The following is an 11,450-nucleotide window of genomic DNA, read 5'->3' on the forward strand; positions in this document are numbered from 1 at the left end:
GCAGGCTTGTGAATGCCCGCTAATCATGTTCGTCGCATCGGTGCACTGCTGCTGCCAGTTGAATAAAATGTTGCCAGATAGAGATAGATTTTCCATAGCATCGAATATATGATCATTTTTAAGACTGGCGCGAATTTTAAACCAAACACTGGATATTTTTACATTAATTTTAAGACGCCGCTGATTTTGGAGGCAATACGAATAAAAAAGGGCATCTTATAGCCCGTAAAATTTTGTAACATTGCTACACTTTGCATGCTATAATTACTGTTACATTTATCTCGGTTGCTTCTGTGACATGTGTGTTATATTTAAAAACTATTTAGTGAGTGGAAACAGATATTTGTTCACACAGACACTGTACCACACCAACAAACACGAGAGGCAACTTTTACTACTGGCGAAATTTTTAACAAAACTTCGATATATAGAATGTATGTAGTTGATTGCACATGCAGCGTTGTTTTAAGCAATTTTAACTTTCATTATGAAGCATCTTTCATTAAAACTAATGTCAGACACCGAAAGCATGCAATAGTATGGTCCGACAACTATAGTTCTCTCTAGCGGTATACTTTGACTATCTAAGCATTTTATTTCAACGTTGCTTAATCCTGCATTCTATAACTACTGTGTTTACGTCTTTAGAAGCGAAATGTCAAGTTGTGCTGCTAAATACAGCAGGCAAGAACTTAAAAGCCATTTGTTAAAAGTAAATTAGTTGCTTTAAATATTATATAATGTGCTCCAGTACGCAGTATGAGATGTGTAAAATTACTCCATATAAGCTACTTCAGTAGTCTTTAGACATTGTGAAAGAGCAGAATGGGGCCCACCGCGGAACTCACGAACTTCGAAAGTCGTCAGTTGACTAGGTGTCACTTGTGTCATAGGTCTGTACACGAGATTTCCACACTCCTAAACATCCCTAAGTCCACTGTTTCCGATGTGATAGTGAAGTGGAAACGTGAAGGGACACGTACAGCACAAAAGTGTACAGGCCGACCTCATCTGTAGGTTGACAGAGACTGCCGACAGTTGAACAGGGTCGTAATGTGTAATAGGCAGTCATCTATCCAGACCATCACACAGGAATTTCAAACCGCATCATAGTCACAGCAAGTACTATGACAGGTAGGAGGTGAGAAAACTTGGATTTCATGGTGTAGCGGCTGCTCATAAACCACACATCACGCAGGTAAATGCCAAACGACGCCTCGCTTGGTGTAAGGAGCGTAAACATTGGACAATCGAACAGTGGAAAAACTTTGTGTAGAGTGAGGAATCACAGTACATAATGTGGCGATCCGATGGCAGGGTTTGGGTATAGCGAAAGCCCGTGAACGTCTCCTACCAGCGTGTGTAGTGCCAACAGTAAAATTCGGAGGCGGTCGTGTTATGGTGTGGTCGTTTTCCTCATTGAGGGGGCTTGCACCTCTTGTTGTTTTGCGAGGCACTACCACAGCACAGGCCTACACTGATGTTTTAAACATCTTCTTGCTTTCCACTGTTGAAGAGCAATTCGGGGATGACGACTGCTTTTTTCAACACGATCGAGCACCTGTTCATAACGCACGGCCTGTGGCGGAGTGGTTACACAATAGTAACATCCCTGTAGTGGACTGGCCTGCACGGAGTACTGACCTGGACCCTACAGAACACCTTCGCGATGTTTTGGAAAGCCGACTTCGTGCCAGGCCTCAGCGACCGACGTCGATACCTCTCCTCAGTGAGGAATGGGCTGCCATTCCCCAAGAAACCTTCCAAAATCTGATTGTACATATGCCTGCGAGAGTGGAAGCTGTCATCAAGGCTAAGGGTGGGCCAACTCCATATTGAATTCCAGCATTACTGATGGAGGGCGCCACGAACTTGTAAGTCATTTTCAGCCAGGTATCCAGATTCTATATAAAGACGAAACACAGCTTTTGTCTCGTGAACGGGTACACGTTCAAAATGCGGCTTTCGGCAAATGTGGAGCAAATAGGTTTTTTGAAGTAGAACCTTATACTTTTCATGACTGTATTCGATTGCTCTTGAGAAGACAGCTACGGTGACACAGGTGATATTGCATATTGTGTTGTTAATGTTGACGTTGAAACCTGCAGTAAAAAGTTAGAAAAACACCGAAGAATTTGAGAGTATGGTGACCGTAAATGGCATTGGCAGCGCAAACACCGCCAAGCAAGAGCTCTAGTGCTACGCTGTCAGAATGTCAACACATTTGCCTGCACTGCAGGACGTTCATTTCTGCTTCAACATTGGATATACCACTTCTGTATAGTGAATGTAAGAGAAATTCCGTAAAAACAGTACAGCGGTATAGGGCTGTCTATCGTGATTGACAGTGTACGACGCTCCAGGCAATTAACTACATAAATTATTAAGACGCTAGTGCGGACAGGCCTCCTGAACGTCGAAAAGAGGACAAGAAAGAAGACTGGCACTTACAGAGAACATAAAGAAGCTGTTCAGGCTACGAAGCTAATGAATCCGCACGTTGGTACGAGACATATTGCCAAGGAATGTGGTATCAGCCAGATGAGTGTGATTCGCATCCTGCACCGACAGAATTTCCATCCCTATCATCTGTCACTACACTCGACAACCGTGATATCGAACGTGGGACAGAGTTTTGTCGGTTTAGCAACTGAGAGATGAATGCGTTTTTCTAACATGTGCTATTTACCGATAAAGCAACGTTTACTAACCACGCAAAGGCAAATTTGCATTACAAGAACTGGGCAGCCGAATATCTACACTGGCTTCGTTAGGTGCAACATCCACGCCTGTGGAGCGTAAACGTATGGTGTGGCATCATAGGAAATTTTATTGTGAGGCCTTACTTTGTGTCAGGCGTTCTAAATGAATATTTGTAGGCACATTTTCTGTCGATCGTTCTGCCAGTTCCCCCAGAAAAGGTACCACTGGGCATGTGACAGTGTATGTGGCTGTAACACGACGGTTGTCCAACTCACTCGTCCCACGTTGCAATACAAGTACTGAATGATAATTTTCTTCGACGTTCTGCTATCAAATAGACTGGGATGTCCCCCGGTTTGACTCCTCTTGATTTCTTCGTTTATGGAGCACTCACAGACGAAGTCTATGAGGAAACCCCAAATACGCCAGACGATACCTGTTGTCGAATCGTCAGTGCGTTCTCTACTGTATCATCCACTGTAACTATATGTCTTCATCGTTCTTTAGAGTGGCTATTGCAAACGTGCCTTTCAGTCCACGGTCAACAGTTTGAACACTTGCTTAAAGGATAAAGATAGTTTTGGGGATGACAAAATTTATGTTATGTGATTTGGATGGTGTCCAAATCGTTCGTATTAAATTTTTTATTTCATTTAAGTGGGTACGAAATTCAATTTCAACGTCAAATAAGTCGACAGCATGTATTGCACGTAGCTGGTAACATTGTAACTAGTCGCTAAGGTTCAACATGAAAAGATGTTCCGTTAAGAAGTTTACGTGTACACGTGATCACCAAAGTATTTTTAGTAAAATGTTTAGTTCAACTAATGTTTTCTATATGACATAATTTAGAGCAACGTAGGCAAAGACAGTTGTCAGACAGCATGTATTTTACCTCTATGAAGCATACAGCAACGTACAGGATAAAATAGGTCAAATCTTCCTTCTAACCTTTCGATGCTTAATTCTGTAGTTGCTTTTTGCAATGTGTAAGACCCCTTTACTTTTGAAGAATGAGCAGTTGATGTCTCTGTTTCAGCTCACGTAAATCAAGGAGGATGATAAAAAGTCAAGTAGTTTTCCTAAGCCGTTTGCGATACACTAGATTCTAGCCTATGTCGTATTTCTATATACGACATTCGTAGGTGATCCTGCATGTAGGTCGTAAGTTGAATCAAGGGGAAATAAAGCTTTTTCTCGTAGCGCAGGCCTACCTTAGGGTAGGCAACTACGCAGCCTTATCTGAGGTGCCTTCTAGGCAGTGTTTGCATCGAAAATGGCTTTTCCGGCCGCCGTTCTCTTGCAGATTACGACATTTTTGGAATATTTTTACGGCAGGTTTCAAAGTCAAAATTAACAAACTCTATATCACTGTAATTCTCGTCCAAAAGCTATCGAATGCTATTATAAAAATATACGATTCCATTTAAAAAAAACACACTAGCTTCAACATCTCCGTTCATACCAGTGCTAAAAACATTAACCAAACAGAAACACACGTGCCCCTGACACTCTAATATTTACCGAAAACCGCGCTTCGATATGCGTAACCGTTCACGAAATAAAAAGTTTTGCGTCTAACGGACTCATCCTGTATATATAAATATATATGTGCAGATTTTCGTCGTATGTGCAGCGGAGCCAGGGTCCGTTCCCAGTTGTCACTAGAAAGGTTTTAAATGTGACATCCATATCAACGACACAACTGAAAGTAACATAACAGTAAAGACAATATGTAAAGTGTAGCGTTATTAAATTAGTAGGTTACACTTTTATATTGTGTGGTATTGTTGTTATAGATATTTGAAAATGGCCACGGGTCGAAACTGGACAGTAATCTAATTTAACATAGAATGAAATAAGATTCATTAGTTTCCTTTCCGCCGGCCGCGGTGGTCTCGCGGTTCTAGGCGCTCAGTCCGGAGCTGCGCGACTGCTACGGTCGCAGGTTCGAATCCTGCCTCGGGCATGGATGTGTGTGATGTCCTTAGGTTAGTTAGATTTAAGTAGTTCTAAGTTATAGGCGACTGATGACCACTGATGTTAAGTCCCATAGTGCTCAGAGCCATTTGAACATTTGAACTACTCTGAAGATATTTACTTCTACGTTGGCAGCTGCTTTTGATTAGAAGTCTGGAATAGTTACTTCGTCTTCTTTTGATGACGGCATTTCGGAAGGCTGTGTTTAGTAACTCTGCTTTGGTAGCATTGTCTCCGATAGTATCTCGATTAGTATCACGCAGAGAAGGCATTGATTATTTCTTGGCGCTAACATACTTCCTATACGACCAGAATCTCTTTGGATTTTCTGCCAGGTTTAGAGACAAAGTTTCATTGTGAAAACTGTTATAAGCATCTCGCATTGAAGTCCGCGCTAAATTTCGGGCTTCTTCAAAAGATCGACATTCTTGGGGATTTTGTGTCTGTTTAAATTTGGCATGTTCGTTTCGTTGCTTCTGAAACAGTGTTCTGACCCGTCTAGCGTACCAACGAAGATCATCTCCGTCGTTTGTTGATTTATTTAGTGTAAATCTCTCAATTGCTGCCGATACTATTTCTTTGAATTCAAGCCACATCTGGTCTACACTGATATTATTAATTTTATTAACTTGGAAGGAGTGGATACTGTCTCTCATGAAGGCGTCAAGTGAATTTTTTTTGATGATTTGGGGGTTGCAATATTCAGTCTCACTGCGGCAACCCTGTGTTCACTAATCCCTGTATCCAGTTTGATACTCGTTGTTAACTCAGGTTTATTTGCCGTAAGAGGTCAAGTGTGTTTTCACAATCTGTTACTATTCGCGTGGGCTCGTGAACTAACTGCTCGAAATAATTTTCAGAGAATGCGTTTAGTACAATTTCGAATGATGTTTTATGCGTACCTCCGGAATTAAACATGTGTTTTCACCAACTTACCGAAGGTAAATTAAAGTCACCACCAACTGTTATTGTATGAGTCGGGTACGTGTTTGAAATCAACTCAAGTTTTCTTTGAATCTTTCAGCAACTGTACTGGGAGGTCGATAAAAGGATCCAATTATTATTTTATTCTCGTTGCCAACAATGATCTCTGTCCATACTAACTCACAGGAAGTATCTACTTCAATTTCGCGACAAGATAAACTACTTCTAACAGTAACAAACACGCCACCGCGGACCCTGTTTAGCCTATCCTTCCGGAATACCGTTTGGTTCATCGCAAAAATTTCGGCTGGGCTTATCTCCGGCCATAGTCAGCTTTCAGTGCCTATACCGATTTGAGCATCAGTGCTTTCTATTAGCGCTTGGATTTCTGGTACTCTCCCAACACAGCTACGACAATTTACAACCGTTATACCTATGATTCCTGTATCTACGCTCTTCGTGTGTTCGGCCCGCACCCTTTGTGACTGAAGCCCTTCTTGTGTTTTCCCCAGACCCTCTAACCTAAAAAACCGCCCAGTCCACGCCACACTGCCCCTGCTACCCGTGTAGCCGCCTCCTGCGTGTAGCTGACACCTGAACTATTCAGCGGAAACCGAAACCTAACCACCCTTTGGTGCAAGTCAAGGAATCTGCAGCCTACACGGTCGCAGAACCGTCTGAGCCTCTGATAGAGCCTCCACTTGGCTCTGTACCAGAGGTCCGCAATCGATCCTGTCGACTATGCTGCATATGGTCAACTGTGCTTTCATCTTGCAAGCAAGACTGGCAACTTTTACCACTTCTGTTAGCCGCTCGAAACCAGAGAGAATCTCTTCTGATCCAAAGTGACACACATCATGCGTACCGACGTGAGCAACCACCTGCAGTTGGCTGCACCCTGTGCTCTTCATGGCATCCGGGAGGACCCTTTCCATATCTGGAATGACTCCACCCAGTGTGCACAAGGAGTGCGCAATGGTTTTCTTTCCCTTCGTGGCAGCCATTTCCCTAAGAGGCCCCTTAACGTGCCTAACGTTGGAGCTGCCCACTATCAGAAATCCCACCCTCTGTGATGGTCCGGATCTTGCAGGCTGAAACAGGACAGGCGACAGCATCTGGCTCAGCGACAGTGTCAGCCACAGACAGCACCTGGAACCTGTTTGTCAAACAAACTGAGGAGGACTTACGTGCCGCGTCCTGGGAAGTCTTTCTCCTCCTGCTATGCTCCCAGGCAACCTACAAACCTCAGTGCGACCAGTAACTGGGCTGGCCACCGGTGAGGACCGATCGAAGGACTCGGAGATGATAGACGTTCGTTGGATCCCCACAGCCGGTCCACAACAGTGGTGTCCATCCACGGCAGCCTCAAGCTGTGTAACCGAAGCCCTCACAGCCTGAAGGTGAGAGCGAAGTACCACCAACTCGGTTCGTATCTGCACACAACAATCACAGTCCCTGTCCACACTTAAGACCGTGGAAAACCAAACTATGCAGATACACGGACCATCGTAACGTGCTGCGCAACTGTACTGTAGACCTTGACGAAAACGTGGAGCTGTGTCTAATAAATTAGATTAATACGCAGAGATTCAAAAACATAACTACCGAACCACTCAGGTTAAACTAAATAATTCGCCCGTGATTAGGAACTTGTAACATGCCATAAAATCGGTTTACTTTCCGACACAAGCGGAAACGAGAGAGCTGTGGCTATTGGATATTAAATTAACACGCAGAAACTCAAGAAACTAAACTATTAAAGCACGCAGATGGTATTATAAAATACGCTCCTGGTTAGGAACTCGTAAATGTCACAATATAGGTTACTTCCCCGTTGCTGCTCGTATCTCGGCCGGCTGCTGCAGCCTAACTGACTGACAGGCACACTAAAGACACTGGTGGAATGACATCTGTGAGAATATACACTCCTGGAAATTGAAATAAGAACACCGTGAATTCATTGTCCCAGGAAGGGGAAACTTTATTGACACATTCCTGGGGTCAGATACATCACATGATCACACTGACAGAACCTCAGGCACATAGACACAGGCAACAGAGCATGCACAATGTCGGCACTAGTACAGTGTATATCCACCTTTCGCAGCAATGCAGGCTGCTATTCTCCCATGGAGACGATCGTAGAGATGCTGGATGTAGTCCTGTGCAACGGCTTGCCTTGCCATTTCCACCTGGCGCCTCAGTTGGACTTGCGTTCGTGCTGGACGTGCAGACCGCGTGAGACGACGCTTCATCCAGTCCCAAACATGCTCAATGGGGGACAGATCCGGAGATCTTGCTGGCCAGGGTAGTTGACTTACACCTTCTAGAGCACGCTGGGTGGCACGGGATACATGCGGACGTGCATTGTCCTGTTGGAACAGCAAGTTCCCTTGCCGGTCTAGGAATGGTAGAACGATGGGTTCGATGACGGTTTGGATGTACCGTGCACTATTGAGTGTCCCCTCGACGATCACCAGTGGTGTACGGCCAGTGTAGGAGATCGCTCCCCACACCATGATGCCGGGTGTTGGCCCTGTGTGCCTCGGTCGTATGCAGTCCTGATTGTGGCGCTCACCTGCACGGCGCCAAACACGCATACGACCATCATTGGCACCAAGGCAGAAGCGACTCTCATCGCTGAAGACGACACGTCTCCATTCGTCCCTCCATTCACGCCTGTCGCGACACCACTGGAGGCGGGCTGCACGATGTTGGGGCGTGAGCGGAAGACGGCCTAACGGTGTGCGGGACCGTAGCCCAGCTTCATGGAGACTGTTGCGAATGGTCCTCGCCGATACCCCAGGAGCAAGAGTGTCCCTAATTTGCTGGGAAGTGGCGGTGCGGTCCCCTACGGCACTGCGTAGAATCCTACGGTCTTGGCGTGCATCCGTGCGTCGCTGCGGTCCGGTCCCAGGTCGACGGGCACGTGCACCTTCCGCCGACCACTGGCGACAACATCGATGTACTGTGGAGACCTCACGCCCCACGTGTAGAGCAATTCGGCGGTACGTCCACCCGGCCTCCCGCATGCCCACTATACGCCCTCGCTCAAAGTCCGTCAACTGCACATACGGTTCACGTCCACGCTGTCGCGGCATGCTAGCAGTGTTAAAGACTGCGATGGAGCTCCGTATGCCACGGCAAACTGGCTGACACTGACGGCGGCGGTGCACAAATGCTGCGCAGCTAGCGCCATTCGACGGCCAACACCGCGGTTCCTGGTGTGTCCGCTGTGCCGTGCGTGTGATCATTGCTTGTACAGCCCTCTCGCAGTGTCCGGAGCATGTATGGTGGGTCTGACACACCGGTGTCAATGTGTTCTTTTTTCCATTTCCAGGAGTGTATATACGAAGACAGTAACTTGTTCTCGAAAGAACAGTTACTGTTGATGACGGTGCAGCTTTTCCCTGGAATAAATGATGACTAACTGAAAACCTCAGCTGCTGACGGGTGTTGTTGATGTACCTCGATGTGGACAGCTGAAAATGTGTGCCCCGACCGGGACTCGAACCCGGGATCTCCTGCTTACATGGCAGACGCTCTATCCATCTGAGCCACCGAGGACACGGATGAACAGCGCGACTGCAGGGACTTATCCCTTGCACGCTTCCCCTGAGACTCACATTCCCAACTGTCAACAGTTCTCCATATGTATTGTACCTTATAGACATTTGCCCAACCACTCATTACTCGCGCACTCTTTGGCGATTCCCGTAAGAGTTTGGGCAACCTGTGCAAGGGATAAGTCCCTGCAGTCGCGCTATTTATCTGTGTCCTCGGTGGCTCAGATGGATAGAGCGTCTGCCATGTAAGCTGGAGATCCCGGGTTTCGAGTCCCGGTCGGGGCACACATTTTCAGCTGTCCACATCGAGGTATATCAACAACACCTGTCGGCAGCTGAGATTTTCTGTTAGTCATCATCTGTTGAGAACGTTCACAGAACTTTCACTATGATTTCGTGACCAATAGGAGGTAGAAAAAATCTGCTGTATTATGCCCAGACAGACGAGTGTCTCTTAAAACCAGTTCACTGGAATTTCTTATTTCATCTTCTGACAAATATTAGTAAAGTGTCAGTAGCAGTCTCTGTCGCTGTTACGTGATAATCTTTCGAATTATCAGAAGTTGCCACTCGTCAGCTCCCTCAGTCTGCCACTAATCTTTCCTGCCGTTTAAATCAGTGATTGCAGTACGTTGGTTCTGCTCCCTCGAGATAATACTATTTCTAGCGAAGCCAGGTAGTGACTCAATGCCGAGTCGCACTTTGTAACTCTGTCTGTATTTCATTACTATTTTGAGCATTTGAGATATTCTAGTCACTCTAGTTACCCCACTGTTGACCAGAACTTAGCCATCTTACTGAGACTCCAAAATAGTTTGTACAAGTTTATAACGGACAACGTCTGTAATCAGAAAATTCATAGGTTTGATATGTCGACAATACGTTTTGGCTCTTGTGGATCCATCGTTAATTGTAACGTGACATACAACGGTGTTGAAACTGTAGGGACGAAAGTAACTTTCGCATGATGTGTCACTGCTAAGTAACATACTTCGATGCAACTTGGAGCATACGCAGAAACAATTGCTACGGTTTAGTATAGAAGGTAAGAAGTAACCAATTTGGAGGGTACGATGAATCAACTTTGACTACTCTACATTGTATTAGATTTCCTTAGTTTCCAAATTTCCTTCATCCTTTTAGAGTGTTGTTCCCTTTCTTCTTCAGTCTACTTTCGTCTAGTTGTTTTCTTTCTCTCCTGAAATTCTGTCTTTTGAACTCTCTTTCTGAAATGTGTTGTGTTTTCTATCATTTCTGTTGTAATTCCAGCGTTTTCTATGTCCTTTTCAATCTCTATGAACCATGCGGGCTTGGATTTGTAGCTATTGAGTAATGTGAATATCCGCTTAGTTAGTCTATTGTTATCCATTCTGAATATATGTCCAAAAAACTGTAGCCTCCTCTTCCTCCTTATAGCAGTTAGTTTTTCAATTTTCAAGTATAGCTCTCTGTATGGTCTTAACCTGTATTCAGCATTATCGTTCCTTTCAGCTCCCAGTATTTTCCTTCAAATTCTTCTTTCTACCTTCTCTAGTTTCTCAAGATCTCCATTTCTTGTTAGTTTAAGTGTTTCTGCCGCATAGAGAGCTTCAGGTCTGGCCACTGTTTGGTAGTGTTCGAGGCAAGGATTTTTTTTTTATAAACGTTTGTGGTCATATGAAACACTCTTCCCGTTTTGTGCACTCTAGTTTCTATAGCTATCTTTTCTTTTGCATTGCATGTAATCCACTCTCCTAGGTATTTAAAGGAATTTGTTTTGTGTATTGTATTGATGTCAACTGCAATATTTTGAGGAGTATCACAGATGTTTATCATGAATTTTGTTTTATCAAAGGATATTTGTATTCCTACTTTGGCTGTTTGTTTTTGCAGTTCTCTTATGTGTTCTTGGGCATTATCTAGTGAACTAAAAATATATAAATACTTTTGTGGATTTTAGAGAATTCTATGATTCAATTGACAGAGATACACTGCTTGATATCTTGAAAGAATTGAGACTTGATACTAAAACAACTGAAATAATTAAAGCAACTGTGACCAACACAAAATCGAAAGTAAAATTTTGGGGAGGGCTCTCAAAATCGTTTGAAATAAAGTCAGGTGTTCGACAGGGAGATGGTTTGTCACCTATGCTTTTCAGCTGTGTGTTAGAGAAGGTAGTTTTAGAGAAGATAGTTCGAGAATGGAGGAAGGCCATCAATACTAAAGGGATTCAACTAGGAAGAAATCCAAACAAGATCACTGTCGACTGTTTAGCCTTCGCAGATGACATGGCAT

The 11,450-nt window shown here is 44.5% G+C and overlaps 1 non-coding gene across 1 annotated transcript; it reads right to left on the minus strand.

Moving 5' to 3' along the window:
- Positions 1-9,100: 9,100 nt before the first annotated feature.
- Positions 9,101-9,174, minus strand: Trnat-ugu (transfer RNA threonine (anticodon UGU)). Its single transcript has one exon. It is a non-coding gene; the product is annotated as a tRNA-Thr (tRNA).
- Positions 9,175-11,450: the final 2,276 nt, after the last annotated feature.

The sequence above is a fragment of the Schistocerca serialis genome, chromosome 1 (genome assembly GCF_023864345.2).
Source record: "Schistocerca serialis cubense isolate TAMUIC-IGC-003099 chromosome 1, iqSchSeri2.2, whole genome shotgun sequence".
Taxonomy (NCBI): Eukaryota; Metazoa; Arthropoda; class Insecta; order Orthoptera; family Acrididae; genus Schistocerca; species Schistocerca serialis.